Below are 17000 nucleotides of genomic sequence, written 5' to 3' on the forward strand. Positions count from 1 at the left end.
TTTTAAGATGTGTAAGCGTTTTTTTTTTTTTTAATATTGTAAAAAATAAACTTTAATTTTAAATTCTGGGGAAAAAAAGCAAATGCCGTATTTTTCCACTTATTTTTAACTCCTGGGAGCCCTCTAGTGTCCTGTATGGAAACAGACTCAGAAGTGTCAGTCTTTTGGGTGTTACAAAGCATTAGAGAGTGTTCACTTAGCAGCAGTGAAATAAACACCTCATGAGGTGAATGCATTCACCTCTCTGTCCATCCCAGCCACCGGGGATTAGAGCACCACCGCTGCCAGGGACTTACCTTTCCATCATGGCTGTGTCCAAAGTAACACTGGCCTCCCTCCGCTTCTGAGAAGAGAAGGCCCAGAAGTTCATAAAAAGGCAAGAAAGGGTTAATGCAAATGAGGGAGAAAAAAGAACAGGCCGATAAGAGTGCACATCGGTGGGAAGAGACATTTATAGTGTGCCGTTGCTCGGTGCAACAGTTCAGAAAAAGAAGTTGTGGATTCTCCCTGATTGGAGGTTTCTTTTAAAAACAGGTTAGTGATTGCTTTGGGTGGCTTGCATGTCCGGGCACAAAGGCAGGGGTTGATGACCTCCGGGTCTCACTTAGACTTATTGTTTTTGCTTCTACAGCAAATAGAGTCTAAAAGGCACACAGGCAGGCAGGGGACAGGGAATGTTTTCCCCACAGGAAAAGAAGGTTGTTATAGGGGGGTGAGGGCAGGGAGTGGGAATTAGAGTATGGTGTGTAGTTGTAAAAAGACTATATTTAACAATGCGGAAAAGATCAAGGCTTTGGAATATGTATAGAGGGAAAGGATAAACTTTCAAGTGATCAAATACCAAAAATTATACTAGAACTGTTCCTGTAGCACTCAAACTCAGACGATTCTTCCTAGAAGCACCCATAGATTCTGGCTAAACTGCATGAGAACTTAAGCATCAGACTGATTTCCTTTGTTCTCCAATACTCTTTTTTTAAATTTTATTTTATATTGGAGAATAGTTGATTAACAATGTTGTGTTAGTTTCAGGTATACAGCAAAGTGATTGTTATATATATACATGTATCTATTCTTTTTCAAATTCTTTTCCCATTTAGGTTATTACAGAATATTGAGTAGAGTTCCCTGGGCTATACAGTAGGTCCTTGTTGGTTGTCTGTTTTATATATCGTAGTGTGTATATGTTAATCCCAATCTACCAATCTATCCCTCCTACCACCTTCCTCCCTGGTAACCATAAGTTCATTCTCTAAGTCCGTGAGTCCGTTTTGTAAATAAGCTCATTTGTACCATTTTTTTTTAGATTCCACATATAAATGATATCATATGATATTTGTCTTCCTCTTTCTGACTTACTTCACTTAGTGTGATAATCTCGAGGTCCATCCATGTTGCTGCAAATGGCATTATTTCATTCTCTTTTATGGCTGAGTAGTATTCTATTGTAAATATGTACCACATCTTCTTTATTCATTCACTGTTGATGGACATTTAGGTTGCTTCCATGTCCTGGCTATTGTAAACAGCACTGCAATGAACATTGGGGTGCATGTATCCTTTCAAACCATGATTTCCTCCGGATATATGCCCAGGAGTGGGATTGCTGGATCATATGGTAGCAATACTCTTAAAACACACTTCCATGAGCCCAGAATTATTTTCTAGATAGTAAATATTAACTTTTTGAAAGGAAACTATAACCAAGCCAGTTTGTAAAACTATCTTGTTATTTTCAGTATTCAGAAGAATAACTGACCTGAACTCTTTAAAAAGTAAAAGTAAGTCTTTGGCAAGGCCAGGTTCTACTAAGCAGAAGACTCTGCTAGCTCTTTCCAAAGCAGGTTTTTTTAGTGGCAAAATGCTTGGGAAGTAGATAAGAGTTGTCTGACCTAGTAAACTTGGTTGACTCCTCCTCTCGCCCCCAAAATGTTTGTCCCTGACATCTATTGAACTTCTTGGAGGCCCTTCTCCCAGCCCTGGCATCTGACAGGGAGTCACCACTGCAGCAGGGGAAGGTCTCTGGTAGAATTAGGAACCAGCTCATGGAATCATGGGTGTAGCTAATATATTGATATTACAAATACACTGGATAAACAGGGCTCAGCAGAGAGAATCAGAAAACAATTTGAATCATTCTTCCCACTGCCTATTCAAACCCACTCTGGGCACTAGTAGCCCTTTTCAACTCCTTTGGATAAAAATTCAGGCGTAGTTTCTGTAGTCCGACTTTTTAAAATTTCTCCATCCTTTGAGCCGTAGACACACACATACACACACAAAAACGAATCAAAAGTTAGATTCTATGTAGTAATCGAGATGTTCACATTTCTTTTATGTTTACAGCCTTTCCCCTCTCGGGCAGCTTGCTGTTCCTCAAAAAAGTATGGCCAAAATCTACTGAACAGGGTGAAAGGAAATCCACTTGGGATTGTTTTTTTCTGTCTAGACTACCCATTCCTCATCCTCCCACCCACCCGCTTGGCTTTGAGTTTGGCTCTGGCTGTTCCAGAGGTGAAAGGTGGTGGGAAGGGAGAGAAAACAGCAAAAATGTCCTTGCTGCCCTCTGACGTTGTGAATTGGCATGCCAGCTCTCGGGGCTGGGCAGGTGCGTGAATCTGACCCTCTAGGGAGGAAGGTGCAGTCACTTTGAAGATCATGGCCTCTCTGGCTGGCTGTCGATGTCTGCTCAGCCCCTTGGAATCTGGCAGCCCACTATTCTGCGGAGATCACCTTGTTTCTTCAGGCCCTTCTCTTGGAAAGCATTTGAGATGACCAGCAGGCTGGCTTTCTCACTTGGGCCTGTATGTATCGCCCACAAATGGTCCAACAGACACAGACACATCCTCTGCCTCAGCAACCTCAGGCTCCCCAAGACAGCAGCCACCTTCCCAGGCACAAGATCCCACACCACACTTTGGAATGTGCAACCATTCCCATCTGTTGCTCAAGGTCACGGCTGAAACTGAACAGAAAGGTATTTTCTCCTGTCAGGTGTCATGGGGCTCCAGAGCGAAGTTCCATTCAGTTTTAGAAAAATAAGCCTGAATTCCTTGAGTGAGTCACGGTTTGAAAATTTGTTGTCACGATATAATATTCACATACACCACGTGAGGACACATAGAACACTCAAAATATTTGTTACTGCTCTGAATATTATTAGCTCAGAGAGACTGATACGATAATATTACCTCATACCTAAAGTATTCTCTCTCCATTAAAAAATAAATCTATGAGCAAAACAAAGTGGAAGGGTAGACAATAAGACAGTGGTGTGACCCATTAAAATAACCCGGGAATTTTTTATATCTTTATGGAGAAGTAACACGGGTTTGTAGCAATGTTCCATTTCTTTCTTTTATTTATTTATTTATTTTTTTGGCCATGCCATGCAGCTTGCAGGATCTTAGTTCCCTGACCAGGGATTGAACCTGGGCCCCTGCAGTGAAAGAGCTGAGTCTTAACCACTGGACCACCAGGGAACTCCCTAATGTTCTATTTCTTGACCTAGATGATATTTATTTGGGAATAATTCCTTGGCTATCCATTTACTATTTGTGCACTTTTCCGTATATATCTTATCCTTTAATAAAACTGAAAGAGGTGGTGGGTAAACAAATATTCATTTATATTCTTTGTATCGTGGATATAGCTATTATACCCCCATACAGAAAGGGAGTGAGAGAGTAATAATGTTTTACATCTTTTTTTATTTACAATGAAGAGGTCCTGATACTTTCATCATTCAAGAATTAAATTAAAAACTTGAAGAACAGGGCTTCCCTGGTGGCGCAGTGGTTGAGAGTCCGCCTGCCGATGCAGGGGACACAGGTTCGTGCCCCAGTCCGGGAAGATCCCACATGCCGCGGAGCGGCTGGGCCCGTGAGCCGTGGCTGCTGAGCCTGAATGTCCAGAGCCTGTGCTCCGCAACGGGAGAGGCCACAACAGCGAGAGGCCCACGTACTGCAAAAAAAAAAAAAAAAAAAAAAAAAAAAAAAAAAAAAAAAAAAAAAACTTGAAGAACAATGAAATCACTGAAAATTTGAAAAATAGATGCCTAGGTCCCATCCAGCTCCCCAGAGATTCTCCTTTAATTGCTGTGAGGAGGGGCCCAGAAATCCATAGTTTGAAAAATGTCCAATGTGCAGGGTTATAATTCACTCTTCTAAAGGTTAAATGGCTAGTTTCAGAGGCAGATTAACAGCTTTTCATAGTCAAGTGATACTCATTAGGTTTTACTGTTTTACAGGGAAATAATCTTTAAATCCTTCAGGTCTTCCAAGGGAAAGATCCACGTGTGGAAAGGCTGTTTCTCCTTCAACCTGGGAGAAGTCCAGGACCAGGGCCAACAGTAGGAAGGAATCTCCTTTCCCCACGTCTGTCAGGTGTACTGTTTGTTGCTGCCGTGAGAACAAGCTCACCCACCAGAGGGATAGGTAAGGGCTCCAGTCACTGAAGGGCTAAGTGTTAAGCTTTTCCTTGCTATGGTTGACCCAGACTTGTTACATAGACTATAGACACACAGATGGATACTCTATCCCTGGTCTGTGCTGTCCAGACCCTCCCCCAGGGTCCCTAACACTTGCCCACCATCCTCCTGACCTGTAGGACCGACCCACAGCTCTCTTAGAACCATAATCCTGGCTTTAGCCTCGGTTCTTGGGTCTGCCCTCTGTCCTGCTTGTCATGAGGAATTTGCTAGTACTTTTGCTACCCATCCTAACAGCAGGCCTGGGCGGGACCAAGCTGGCCTGATCTGTTGCTGAAACACTCTTAGCCTGATAAGCTTTGAAATGTTGTTACAAAGGGGTTTAATTGGTACCAAGAAGTTGGTGGTTCCTTCCGTAGTGCTTAGATCTGTCTTTAAAACCTTAGAAAGAAGTTACAGGTTTTGTGTTATGTGTTGTAGAAATACGGGCACTTTTATCTGACAGTGATGGTCACTGCTAAGGACACTTCTCCTATGGACCCATGCCACCACACCTAGTCTCAACAGGAGAAGCACTTTCAAAGAAAACCCCATGTCTTCTCAAAGCTAGACTTACCCATCTATGAAGTGATGCTGAGTGTCCTAGGTCCATCTCTCACGTGCGACAAAGAGAGCACCAATAGGCCTATTTCTAGGGGATGAACAGGCTGGCCTTTCACTGCATTGGGTCTCCTCCCCTCTGTCTACTCTTATATCTGGTGAAGAGTAACCTTGCCTTTTCCCGGTGTAGAAATCTCCCACAACAATCCCTTTAGCCTCATCTCCCTAGGAATGTTGCTTCCATTTATTTAAAGTTGTGTTTGTGTTAGGATGGTCCCGCCACGTGCCCAGAATCTGAGCAATGTTTCCAGAAACACAGCATAGTATAGGAAACAGGTAAAATATATGACAGTCAAGTTGACACATGTCGGAAGCAACAGATATTCGTAGGGTTGTCATTTCACTTCTAGATAATTAGATGGTCTATGCATGTGATAATAATCAGCATTTGTTTTATAATTCTAAAACCCAAGAACACACCGACTCATTGTGGAGTACAGAAAAAGTAGGTTAAGTCTGAGGTAAGTTCCTTCTAAAAGCCCCAGACAGTCTAGACAACTAAGCTTCTCTGTTTCAGCCGTGGATACTGAAGGCCTCAATTCTCTGTTTCCAACCCACACTCCCAGGGAAGCCAGGACAGACAGACACGCTGGCCCTGGGTCGTTCTTGTCTTAGGACAGGATGCCCCAAGCAGCAGTGGTTTTCAGCCTGTGTGGAAGGATGAAGATGGGATAAAGCACTCTCGATCCTTAGGCTCCTTGCAGGAAACTAGTGCAGAGGATGGATCTCTCCTCTCCTCCCCTAAAGCAAGTTGGTGTCAAAGAAATAAGCTGCTGGGGGAGTACAAGTAAAGGAAGGAAAGCCCCCTGGCGATCCTAGATTAAACTGGGCACATTAGAAATGGAGCTATAAATAAACACCTTAAAAGTACAGGAAGAGAAGACAGAGAGAAATCTGGGGTCGTTTTTCCACTTGTATCTCGTTTTGAGACTCAGTTGTGTTCCCCACGATGGTTCAGACATGTGTGGTACATCTGATAAATTGTTGGGCTCTGAAAACCACACACACACGGTTATAAATTGATACAGAAGCTGGATTAGAAAAGACAGAATATGTTAGTGTCATGTATCTGGCCCGTCCACCCTATGCATTCAAGCCCCAGGAAAGAACTACAGGCAAACCTTGATGGAGCGATTTTCATGTTTTATTCTGAGACACCGAGGCCCTAGCAGTACACGCTGGCTTCCAGGCAGGAAATGGGGTGCAAGGTTAGGGAAGAGCCCATCCTCCCTGTCCCACTTCCAGACGTTGGCAGTTTGCCGGTTGGCAGCTGAGAATCCCTACACCAGTGGTTTTCAAACTCTGGCCTTGGACCAGCAGTATCAGCTCCACCTGAGAATTTATTAGAAATGCAACCCTTCAACCTCACTCCAGATCTGCTAAATTAGAAATTCTGGAGGAGAGGACTTGTAATCTGTATGGGAACGAGCCCTCCAGTTATCTGATGCATGCTTAGGCTTGAGACCCATTGCCCTGGTGGACAAACCCCAAAAATAATAGGGCAGGGCTTCCCTGGTGGCACAGTGGTTGAGAGTCCGCCTGACGATGCAGGGGACATGGGTTCGTGCCCCGGTCCGGGAAGATCCCACATGCCATAGAGCGGCTGGGCCCGTGAGCCATGGCCGCTGAGCCTGTGCGTCCGGAGCCTGTGCTCCACAACGGGAGAGGCCACAGCAGTGAGAGGCCCGCATACCGAAAAAAAAAAAAAAAAAAAAAAAAAAAAAAAGAATGGGGCAGGCCAGGAAGAAGAGAGGAAAATGCCAAAAGAGGAAGGATAAAGTAAAAAGTTCAGAAGACTCAAAACCACATTATGTGAGGCCGCTCTGTACCTTTTCTCCCTTTATGAATAGTGTTCTATTTCCTCCTAGACATTGCATGCATTGGATTAGAACACACAGAGAACAGGTTACATCACAAACTCAGCCATTCGCTTTCACCACCCAGCCCTACGATTCGAGCCCCTTGCTCAAAGCAAGGTCATAACCTATAAATACTGGGAAAAGAAGAAATTTGAGAGAGACTGCCATTCACAATCATGGAATGAAAACCAGGAGCCCCCTCATGGCTGGTTGTGGAGGAAAATCACAGAAAGAAATCAGATCCTCTACAGGCCAGCACCAGTTCTGCGTCCATAAAGATACCTTTTACAGTAAAATCACAGTGGTTTCCAAAAGGCAGTCCTCAGGTTCCCATGGCCACATGTAATGTGTATCGTAGCCAAAAATTATAAGCCAAAGAACTTTGGTAAGAAGCTTGGAATGGGTTCTGCAATTAAAAAGGTGAACAGATACAAAGCACTGTACACGTAGAAGAAAATCAATTATTTTTATAAGAATGAACATGTTGCTTCTCTAAATATAACACACCCCAATTATTTCCCTACAGGAAATAACCAATGCTTTGGTTCAAAAGGCACATTATTTTGCAGGTCTTTGGAGTATGAAGACAACCTTGATTGAGGTCATCACCAGCTCAAAGGCAATGCTCTTTGCTTTACCTTTGCACTAATTACTTAGGATATAGAAACAGCCAGAGAACAGAGCTGATGACAGTAAATCTGCATTTAAACTCAGTGGAGCTGAGGAACTTATAAACAAAATATTCTTAGCGAGGTGCTTTTGGCAGGTGCTGTGGACTGAATGTTGTCTCTCCTCAAAATTCACATATTGAAACTCTAGTGGCCACTGTGATGGTGTTTTGAGATGAGGCCTTCGGGAGGTTGTGAGATCATGAAGGTGATGCGCTTGTGGTGGAATTAGTGCCCTTGTAAGAAGAGACAGAAGAGCATGCCTCTTCTCTCTCTGCTCTGGGCCGGGTGAGGATACAGCAAGAAGACAGCCACCTGCCAACCAGGGCGAGGGCTCTCAACCAGAGCCTGGCCACATTGGCACCCCGATCTCAGCCTTCCAGCCTCCAGAACAGTGAGAAATAAATGTTTGTTGTTTTAACCACTCAGTCTATGGTAATTTCTTATAGTAGCCTGGACTAAGACACCAAGAAAGTTCATTTTGCTCAATTTCCTCATCTGCAAAACTGAGGTTATTGTATCTAGTTCAAGTGTTGTTCTAACAATTAAATTATATGCTATATGTACGTAAAGCACTTGGCACAGTGCTTGATCCACAGAAGTCATGGCTTATTCACCTGCTCTCTTTTTCTAGCAAGGATGACGCGGATGACTGAGCTTTCTCTAAGGAGACTATAAGAAAACACCAGTGGGTAAAACATTGATCAACACTTCGTTTCAGGTTCAAGAAACAGTCATTGATCTTACTGAATTACTAATCCAGCAAATTATCCAGAATTTGATTCACTATTTCCTTCTATACTTAGCAAAGGACTTAAAAGATAATCAGGTACATTCTGCTGGCTACTTTGGATTCAAACCTTCAGTGATTTTTGCCTTTATTTAAAATTAGTCTATGGTAACTGCTGGGGGGCTACAGTCAGGAGATCTTTAGCAATGTAACTGACATCACGGGGCGTTTGTCATGCAAGGTATTACGTGTGGATCACACTGGGAAGGACTTCCCCTCGGGTGGTTTGACATCTTCCAGCTGGTTAGACCTCCAGAACAATATTACCAGAACAATAATGACTGATGACAATAGAAGTATAATACTTTAATATTGGTTTTACTTTTCTTAATAATAGCACCTCATAGGGTTGGTGTGAGGATTAGATGAATTAATAAATAAAAGCCCTTAGCATACCAAAAAGAAGTTAACTCAGTCATTACCAGGACACTGTGGTGGGGGAAAATAGACCTTAGAAATGTTTACTTATCATGGCCAGAAAGAGATTCAGAGTTGACCACTGCCTTTTGCTCACAGCTCAGGGGAGGCGTCACCGAGTTGTTGGACGGTTTTAGATGGTCCTTCACCAGGCAGGTATCTCCCTCCTTGTAAGGGGTTATCAGAGCTTGAGGTGTCTGTTGCCATATCTTTATACTCCTACATTAGTCTTTTTGTTTTTTTCATTTAAAATATCCTTGCAGCAAGTACTTTGTGACAGGCACTGTCGAGTCCCTTTGGACGTAGCTGTGGAGAAGAGGGTTGCTCTTCTTCTTGGATCTCGCCGTCAAGGGGAGTTTGGGATCCTATCTTCCAGGCCAGACTCCCCAAGAGCTTTCAGCTCTGTCTGTTCTCCACCCTCTTCCCCAGCCACCACCTTAGGAGCTGCCCAGACATAATGTCTGGTTTCAAACCCAAATTCTTCCCATCCTGTCTGGTCTCAACACACTTAAGCAGATACCTCCTACACACAGCCTCAAATATGACAGTTCTAATCAGGCCAAATTTGCCATTTGCCAAGTGGCAGAACTAGACTGCTTTGATTAGTTTTATAGATTATTCATTTTAGTTTGATGAAGAATTCAACTACCAATCTGTCGTAAGTTTCAAACCAAACCAAAGCTTATTTTCACTTATTCACTTATTGGACCTTGGAAAAAAAGACATTGTCCTTTTCTTTAAGAAAAAAAAATCCTTGAAAATTAGTCAAATTTTAGCTAACAGGTGAATAACTTTCCCCCTAGAATATATTAATTTTTAAATAAATTTTAAAACATTTAAAAAATGAGTATAGAACTTCAACAGCTGAAGCTTTTAACTGTTTGAGAAGCTTAGTGAATCTAAGTTCATCACTAAACATTTTACCACTTTTCTAAGTTTTCCACAGAGAGCACAATTCAAGAATAAAATGTGTAACTTCTGCTTCAGCATTATGTCAGAGGCCATTACTCTCAAAGACCTTTGTACTTTAAACCTAGACTGAGGACAAATAAGGAAAAACATATAACCACAGTTTGCAAGTTCTCTAAAAAGAAACAATTCTCAAATTTAAATTTTCCACAAAAGAATATCAGTTTATATGAGATGACTATCAGAAATCACCAATATTCAAAAGAAAAAAAAAGAAATTTTAGAATTAGAATCCAAATATAAATTTAGTATATACTATATAAATAATGTTTAAGAGACAACAAAGTGAGCATGCAATAAGAGGGGATTAAAAATGATTGAGCACATATTTAAAAGAAATTTTAAAGTAACGTTTAGAAACGATAATAGAAATTGAAATTCAATGGATACAATTTTGAGCCCTGAGCCCAACATTGTAGCTTATATTGAATGAAACCTACCAAAATTAACTTTAAAAGTTGTAAACACATATAAGCAATCCTTTGAAGGCCTTGGAGAGCCAGCAGAAGTGGTTTGCAGCAGCTGGAATCCCTAGAAAGGGATACACACAGGGGACTCGAGTCACCTCAGAAGTCTCCCGTGGGCATCTTCCAACTCGTGGCCAGGGCAACAAGGGCCCGAGAAGAAGGCAGGGGTCTCACAGGCTGAGACACACATGGGGTCCACGAAGCCAGAGGCACTGGGTTTGAGGAGAGAGGATCGGCACAGAGGGTGACCCTAAGTCTGCATTCACCTTTCCCTCACATGGCTGGGCACGTGGCTGGGCAACCTTGGGCTGTGAGTGTGCAGAGCAGGCCTGAAGAAGTGCAGGAAGCAGCACCCATCCTCGGGGTCAAAGCTAAGGGCCAGGTGCTCCATGGGGTCCACCAGGGGCTGTAAACTGGAGGTCAGGAAAAGTAGAAGCAGTGCTGTTGGCACCCCTCCCCTGCCCATGGCCCAGAAACACCACCAGGCTTTGGAGGGTGACCTCCATCCAGGGGGCAAGGTGCTGATGTGAAGCTGGGGCTAGCACATCCACCCGGCCCCCGCAAAGGGCAGTGTAAGTGAAGGGCACCTGGGCTCAAGCTCCTTTGGGTCCATGGCACATCTCCCTGGGCATAGAGCCTGGGTTAGGAGAGGCCCGTTTCTCCAGCAATAGTCCGGAGCTACGCTGACAGAAGCGCTGAATTCTCTCCCTCACAAGAGAGGACCTTTTTGATCTTTCCTGCACTCCTTTCTGCCAGATGAGTCCGTTGTCACCTCCTCTCTCTCCCTGATTTATTCTTCCTCTGTACGTCAATCCCTCTGTTTATTTCCAATACTCTACTTATTCCATGGTGTTGTAATTTGTCATTGGTGCCATGCTTTTTTTTGTTTCCAGGCAGCAGGAAACCTAAAAACCCAATTCAAGCACCCACAAAAAGAAATCGTCTTGGCTGGTGTCACTGGAACAGTCAGGGATAGAACTGGCCTCAGTGTCACTGGATCACGTCTGGCTATGATTCTCTTCACTCTTTTGGCTGTGCCCTTGTCAATGGCTGACTTCCTCAGGCTGATCCCCAGGTGGGTGGCTTCCTGAAGCCACAGACTCTACGTGACCCCTCTTTCACCTCTAGGAGAAAAAAAAAAATTATAAGCATCTCACAGCCACCAAACAAGATTTCTGAGCTTCGTGCAGAAGCCAATCCCTATAGATGAAAGAGTGTCATATAAGTTTACACTTTGGTTACCCGCTCACTGCTGAACCAATAACTATAGTAAATGACTTTGAATTATCCCTGGAGCTGCGTGTGATATGAATCCCATACAAATCCTTAACCTCCTGACTGCTACACGGTGGGAAACACTTAGAATGGTGTTGGGTAGACGAATAAAGCATCGTTATAATCACAGTAGGTTTCTTTTCTACTGTCCCCATAAAACCATAAGAACCTGTAAGAAAGGGAGAGTCCTGACATACCTCTGTGCCTTCAGATACTACTCGTGGATGACATACGATCAGGATTCTACAGATTCAGATTCATTCACCTGAATAAATGGGCAAATAAAATAATAGTTGATTCTCCTCAAAAATATATTTGTCAACCATTCCTGTAATTCTTTTTTTTTTTTAAGTCTAGTCTTTTGAATTTATTTTATTTTTGGCTGCATTGGGTCTTCGTTGCCGCGTACATGCTTTCTCCAGTTGTGGCGAGAGGGGGCTACTCTTCCTTGCGGTGCGCGGGCTTCTCATTGCAGTGGCTTCCCTTGTTGTGGAGCACAGGCTCTAGGCGTGTGGGCTCCAGTAGTTGTGGCACGTGGGCTCAGTAGTTGTGGCTCGTGGGCTCTAGAGCACAGGCTCAGTAGTTGTGCGCACGGGCTTAGTTGCTCCGCGGCATGTTGGATCTTCCCGAACCAGGGTTCAAACCCGTGTCTCCTGAATCGGCAGGCGGATTCTTAACCACTGTGCCACCAGGGAAGCCCCCATTCCTGTAATTCTTAAAGCATATTGTAGTTGCAATAATATCCGTACAACACCTCATTTTTCAACCCCACCCTGCATGGTTGTAAGATTTACCTATTGCTTTTTTGTGGTTCTTTCACTTGATTTCAACACATTACTGATTATATTTAGAGCTGCTATTAATACAGACTTCAATTGCTGTCCTGTTTTTCCCCTTGAGCAGTGAAGCAGTTGCCATGGAAACAGAATCCAATACCTCTCTCTAGAGCTTCACATCAATGCAATTTGATGAGAGGAACTCACACACCACCTCCTACCTCTATTTTGTAAGTCTGAAGATCTATTACCTCCAAAAGATGCAAGTCATCACAGGGGTGAGGCACCTTTGATGAAGTGTGGGTTTGACAGCTTGTCCAAAAAGATGTATCAGAGCTCTCATCTGGAAATAATTCCCTAATCAGACTTAGAGAAAGTTATTAACGCTTGAATTAACAAAAAAAAATTCCAAGTCACAAGGTAGATTTTATTTATAGGTCGGAAGAAGGATCATTTTAATTGACAGCATGCAATCAGCACAAAGTCACAGACCCATAACCACATTACCTGCTGATTATGTGGTGGAGGCATCATTCCCCCCAACTCCACCTACGCAAAAAGTGAGTTTTGAAATCTAATCTAGGTGGGCTGATGGGGGAGGGGAGTGTACGGCCCCAAGCCTCTCTGGGAGGGGCAGCTCCTCTCAGCCAAAGGCGAGGGCAATTCTCTGGAGGAAGCTGTAGTAGTTCTAAGCTTGAGCTCCTCTACTCTGAGCCGCTGGGGGAGGGCACATTGGCTACGAGAACTCTGTGGGGAACCAGCAGCCTCAGCTACTGAGTAGAAATGATTGATCACCAAGTCCTAAACTCTCAGCTGGAACAAATTTTCCAAGACCAAGTTTTGACCTTGTCAGAACTCCAGAATCTTTTACTTGGTACCTGGATGCGCTATGATGGAATTTTCTATCCTGTCCTGAGGTGTTTGCACAGTCTACCTCTGTGGGTGTATCTCTGAGGGTAACCTGGGTTAATCCAAGGATGTGGTCTGGAGAAAACCAGGATGAGGTGGATGCAGGGGACAAAGAGGCAGCAGGGGAAAGATCACAACACTAGAGCCTATTGTACCATCAGGGACATAAAGCATAGGGATCTAAGCAAAGCAAGTAGCCAGTGGACAAGCCACAGCCAAGTCATCATAGAGGTATTGACTCTTAGATACTGGCAGCTAACAGCAAGCTCATGGATGAGACACAAAGCCTAAAGGGTACATGTACAGACCAGAACAGGATCAATAGACAGAGATCAGTACCAGAAAAGGAGAAAAGGCAGAAGATGAGGCTGGTCTGTAAGAAAACAGACAGGATCCCATCCTGATTCTGTGGTGAAATCCCAGTAGATTTTGTTGCGGGATCTTTTCCTTAGTGCAATGATTTTATATTTGTTTTCTTTTTGATTATCTGCTTGCTTGGTTTATAATCCTGAACTTATCAAGATGAGACCTTAAAGATGACACAGTGTATTTGTTCTTGGTCTATGTTTTCTCTGTCTCAAGGAAAAGGAAGATTATCCATGAGCTGGATCAAGACTGATTCTCCCAAGTGCCTTGGTTGCCACGGTTTTGTTCTTTGCTGTGTTACCCTTTGCCCTCATCCTAAACCCATCCCAGTGTTCCCAAGGAACATTCAATTCCCATCACTTTTCTAGGAGATGAAGAGGTCAATATTCTTAGTGGAGTGTATTCTACATACCACCAGATTTGGAAATATTTTTTGTCCAGAATTGCACAGGGTCCCCAGCTCTGATACTGCACAACAAAGCCAGACCACACTTGACCCATGTCTACCCAGGGCTCAGGGGCATTCAGGGTTGCCGGGTTCTCTGCAGGTACTAGTTGTGGCTGTTGTCTTTCCTTCTTCATACTAAGCCTGTTTCCAAGGGACTGGATAGAGATCATGCTCTTACTTGATCTGCTTTGGACAAAATTCCTGACCTGCTCCTACTCTACCTCTTACTTGCTTGCTCTGTACAACTTAAACCCCGCCCTTCACGCCTGCCCCCACTGCTTCACTCTGTCCATCTTCCTTCTCCCCTGTTCTTGTTTTAACAATCCTACTGTACTCCCTACTGCCCCTCCATTCTAGGATGGCTAGGACGGCCAGGCTAGATAGACTGAGAGGGTATCATGTCCCAGGAGAGCTCAGAGCAAGGCCAAGGCCATTGTAAAGACGCTGACTTTTACCCTAGGGAATTAGAGAGCCGTGGAGGGTTTTCAGTCGAGAAGTGGATGCGGTCTAAAAATGACTGAAAAGCATCACTCTGATTGTTGTTTCAGGAACAGATTGTGGTGGGGGGGTGGATCTGTAGACAATCAAAATAACTCTGATTGGGACGATGGAGCCCTGATACACAGTAGTCACAGGAGAGGTGGTAAGATGAGGTCAGATCCAGATGTATATTTTAAAAGGCAAGGTAAAAGGATTTCCTAGAGTTTCGAATCTAGGATATGAGAGAATGAACAGAGCAAGGCTGACTCCACAGGTTTTACTCTGAGCAATTTTTTAAAGACTCACATATTATTTCAGGGATTCACAACTATGCCAGACATTATTCTAAGCCCTTGGTCAATCACAGCTCATGTAATCCTCGGAACAACCCTATGATATAAATGTTATTAGCATCCCCATTTTATGGACAAGGAACTTGATGTACAGATCACTTAAATGACATGTGAATGTAATTGCCATTAGCTGAGAGGGATTGTCTAGGAGGTGAACACATTGGAGCAATATGAGGAGTTTGCTTTTCTACTTTTCAAGATCTAGAGAACACTAACTACCCATCTGTCTAGGCTCAGTCCACCTGTGCTTTCATGGTACACACGTCTTACCTGCAAGTGTTTTATTAGGTACTGCAGGTTGGCACCAGGGCTCCCACAGCTTGGTCTAACTCTGGAAATAGCGGTATGATGGGAAATGTTTCCCAGTCCCTTGGAGGGGAGAGTAGGATTTTCTGAGTATTTGCTCATTTCTGTGTAAATATTCAAATTCAATTTCAAACAATGTAATTTTATTGAATATGGAGTTTGAGAGAGATGTACACAGTCTCCCATCAGCTGCACCTTACCACTAACTGGAGCCTTTATGATAATTTTAAAGGGTTAGTGAATATCTGTCTACCTATCTATCTACCTATCTACCTAGTATTTGGGGCCCCTAAATGAGGAGGAGAATTTATGGTTGGAGACATGGCCAAAGTAGATGGGAAAAGTAATTTAGACTTGAACTAGAGGTTGAAGTATGGATGATAAAGCAAGAATAGACAGAATAAATCCAAGGATGTGGAATTATGAAGGGACTACATAACTATAGGAGAGCTCAGTGGTTGAAATAACTGATTTTGGGCTGATGGCACCAGGGTCCAGAGCAGAGATGACCAGGATGTAAGCATGAGGGGACTCCAAGGCAGGTCGGCCAATCAGGAGTCTCTGGAGTAGGTAAAGGAAGAAACTCAGTCAGTGTAGAGAAGAGGCATCACAGGACCCCGAGAGCAGGCAAGAGCAGACATACTCAAGCTTGGTGTTTGCCAAATGACCACTTCTACAAACTGTCTGCTTCTGAATCTCCAGGAGTTCATTTCAAAAAATATTTTTGATACAGTGAATCTGGGTTGAGTCAAGGAACTATGTGCTTCTTAAAAGCTTCCTAAGTCACTTATAGATAATATCAGGTTTGGAAACGTGTTAAGTACCAAAGACAGAAGGAGTCAGGATATCAAGGAATCCCAAGAGCCAATAAAAGTCACCTAATTATGAGATTAGAGTTTAGGGCCAGGACAGCAATGCCTGAAAGGAATAAGACCCAGATAACAAGATAACACAGTAGCCAAGTAGCAGGATACATAAGTAGGAGCTGATGCTGAGACCTGGACACCAGGACCATGTGAGGCATCCTCAGCAAGGGTTCACAAGGGTCCCAAATGTGTCACCAGGACTTTTTTAACTTCTTGGCAATGGGTCCAAGAGAAAAATGTATTCAGGGAATTGACATGATCATTTCACTTTCACAGTAGGATGGTGGGCAGAGTGCAAAGAAACAAGACTAGAAGAAAACTAACCAAGGGGAAAATCAAACAAAAGATGATGAAGGTGTGAACAATGGCTATGACCATAGGGATGGAAAAGTGAGGTTGGTTTTAGAGACATTTCAGAGTTAGAACTGCCATAGGATATCTGATTGGATATGGAGGGGGAGGGATAGGGAGAAATGGAGGATAATTCTCACATTTCTGGTTAAAGGGAGAGGAGGAATGGGGAGAAATGGAAGAGGATGCCCCCACCTCCAACTAGGGCAATCTGGTAAACAGCATGCTGCCGGGAGATAAGCACCTAAGAAGAAAAACAGAGATGAGATCAGGACTCTTGGTGGCGAATAAGAGAAAATAACTCAACTGGCTCAGACAAAAAATGGCTTTTCTTGTTGCATAGAATCAAAGAAAGGCTTGAACCAGCAACGATGTAGTGAACTGTGGTAGCTACTGTGCTGTCTTCGCAGAATGTATTTTCATAGCCTTTCTAATCACAGTCTCCAGGTTTCAAGTACAGCTACCTCTGACACACTCACAGACACAGGAGCAGTGGATGAGTGAGGACTGGCCAGTCAGAGTGCCCCACACTTTTGGCCAGAGTGACCAACTCAGAGGTGGTCATAAGACCTGAGCTTGCCAATCAGTCTCAATTCATGAGGCTTCTCAAG

At 43.5% G+C, this 17000-nt stretch overlaps 1 long non-coding RNA gene across 2 annotated transcripts; it reads left to right on the top strand.

Moving 5' to 3' along the window:
- Nucleotides 1-113: 113 nt before the first annotated feature.
- Nucleotides 114-13265, top strand: LOC308612194. 2 transcript variants are annotated; one of them, XR_014015083.1, is made up of 5 exons: nucleotides 114-534; nucleotides 4250-4436; nucleotides 8255-8445; nucleotides 11153-11334; nucleotides 12438-13265. It is a non-coding gene; the product is annotated as an uncharacterized lncRNA (long non-coding RNA). The 2 variants fall into 2 exon arrangements; XR_014015084.1 differs by having other exon boundaries at nucleotides 4274-4436.
- Nucleotides 13266-17000: the final 3735 nt, after the last annotated feature.

This window comes from Mesoplodon bidens (genome assembly GCF_964165515.1).
Source record: "Mesoplodon bidens genome assembly, chromosome: 1".
Classification (NCBI taxonomy): domain Eukaryota; kingdom Metazoa; phylum Chordata; class Mammalia; order Artiodactyla; family Ziphiidae; genus Mesoplodon; species Mesoplodon bidens.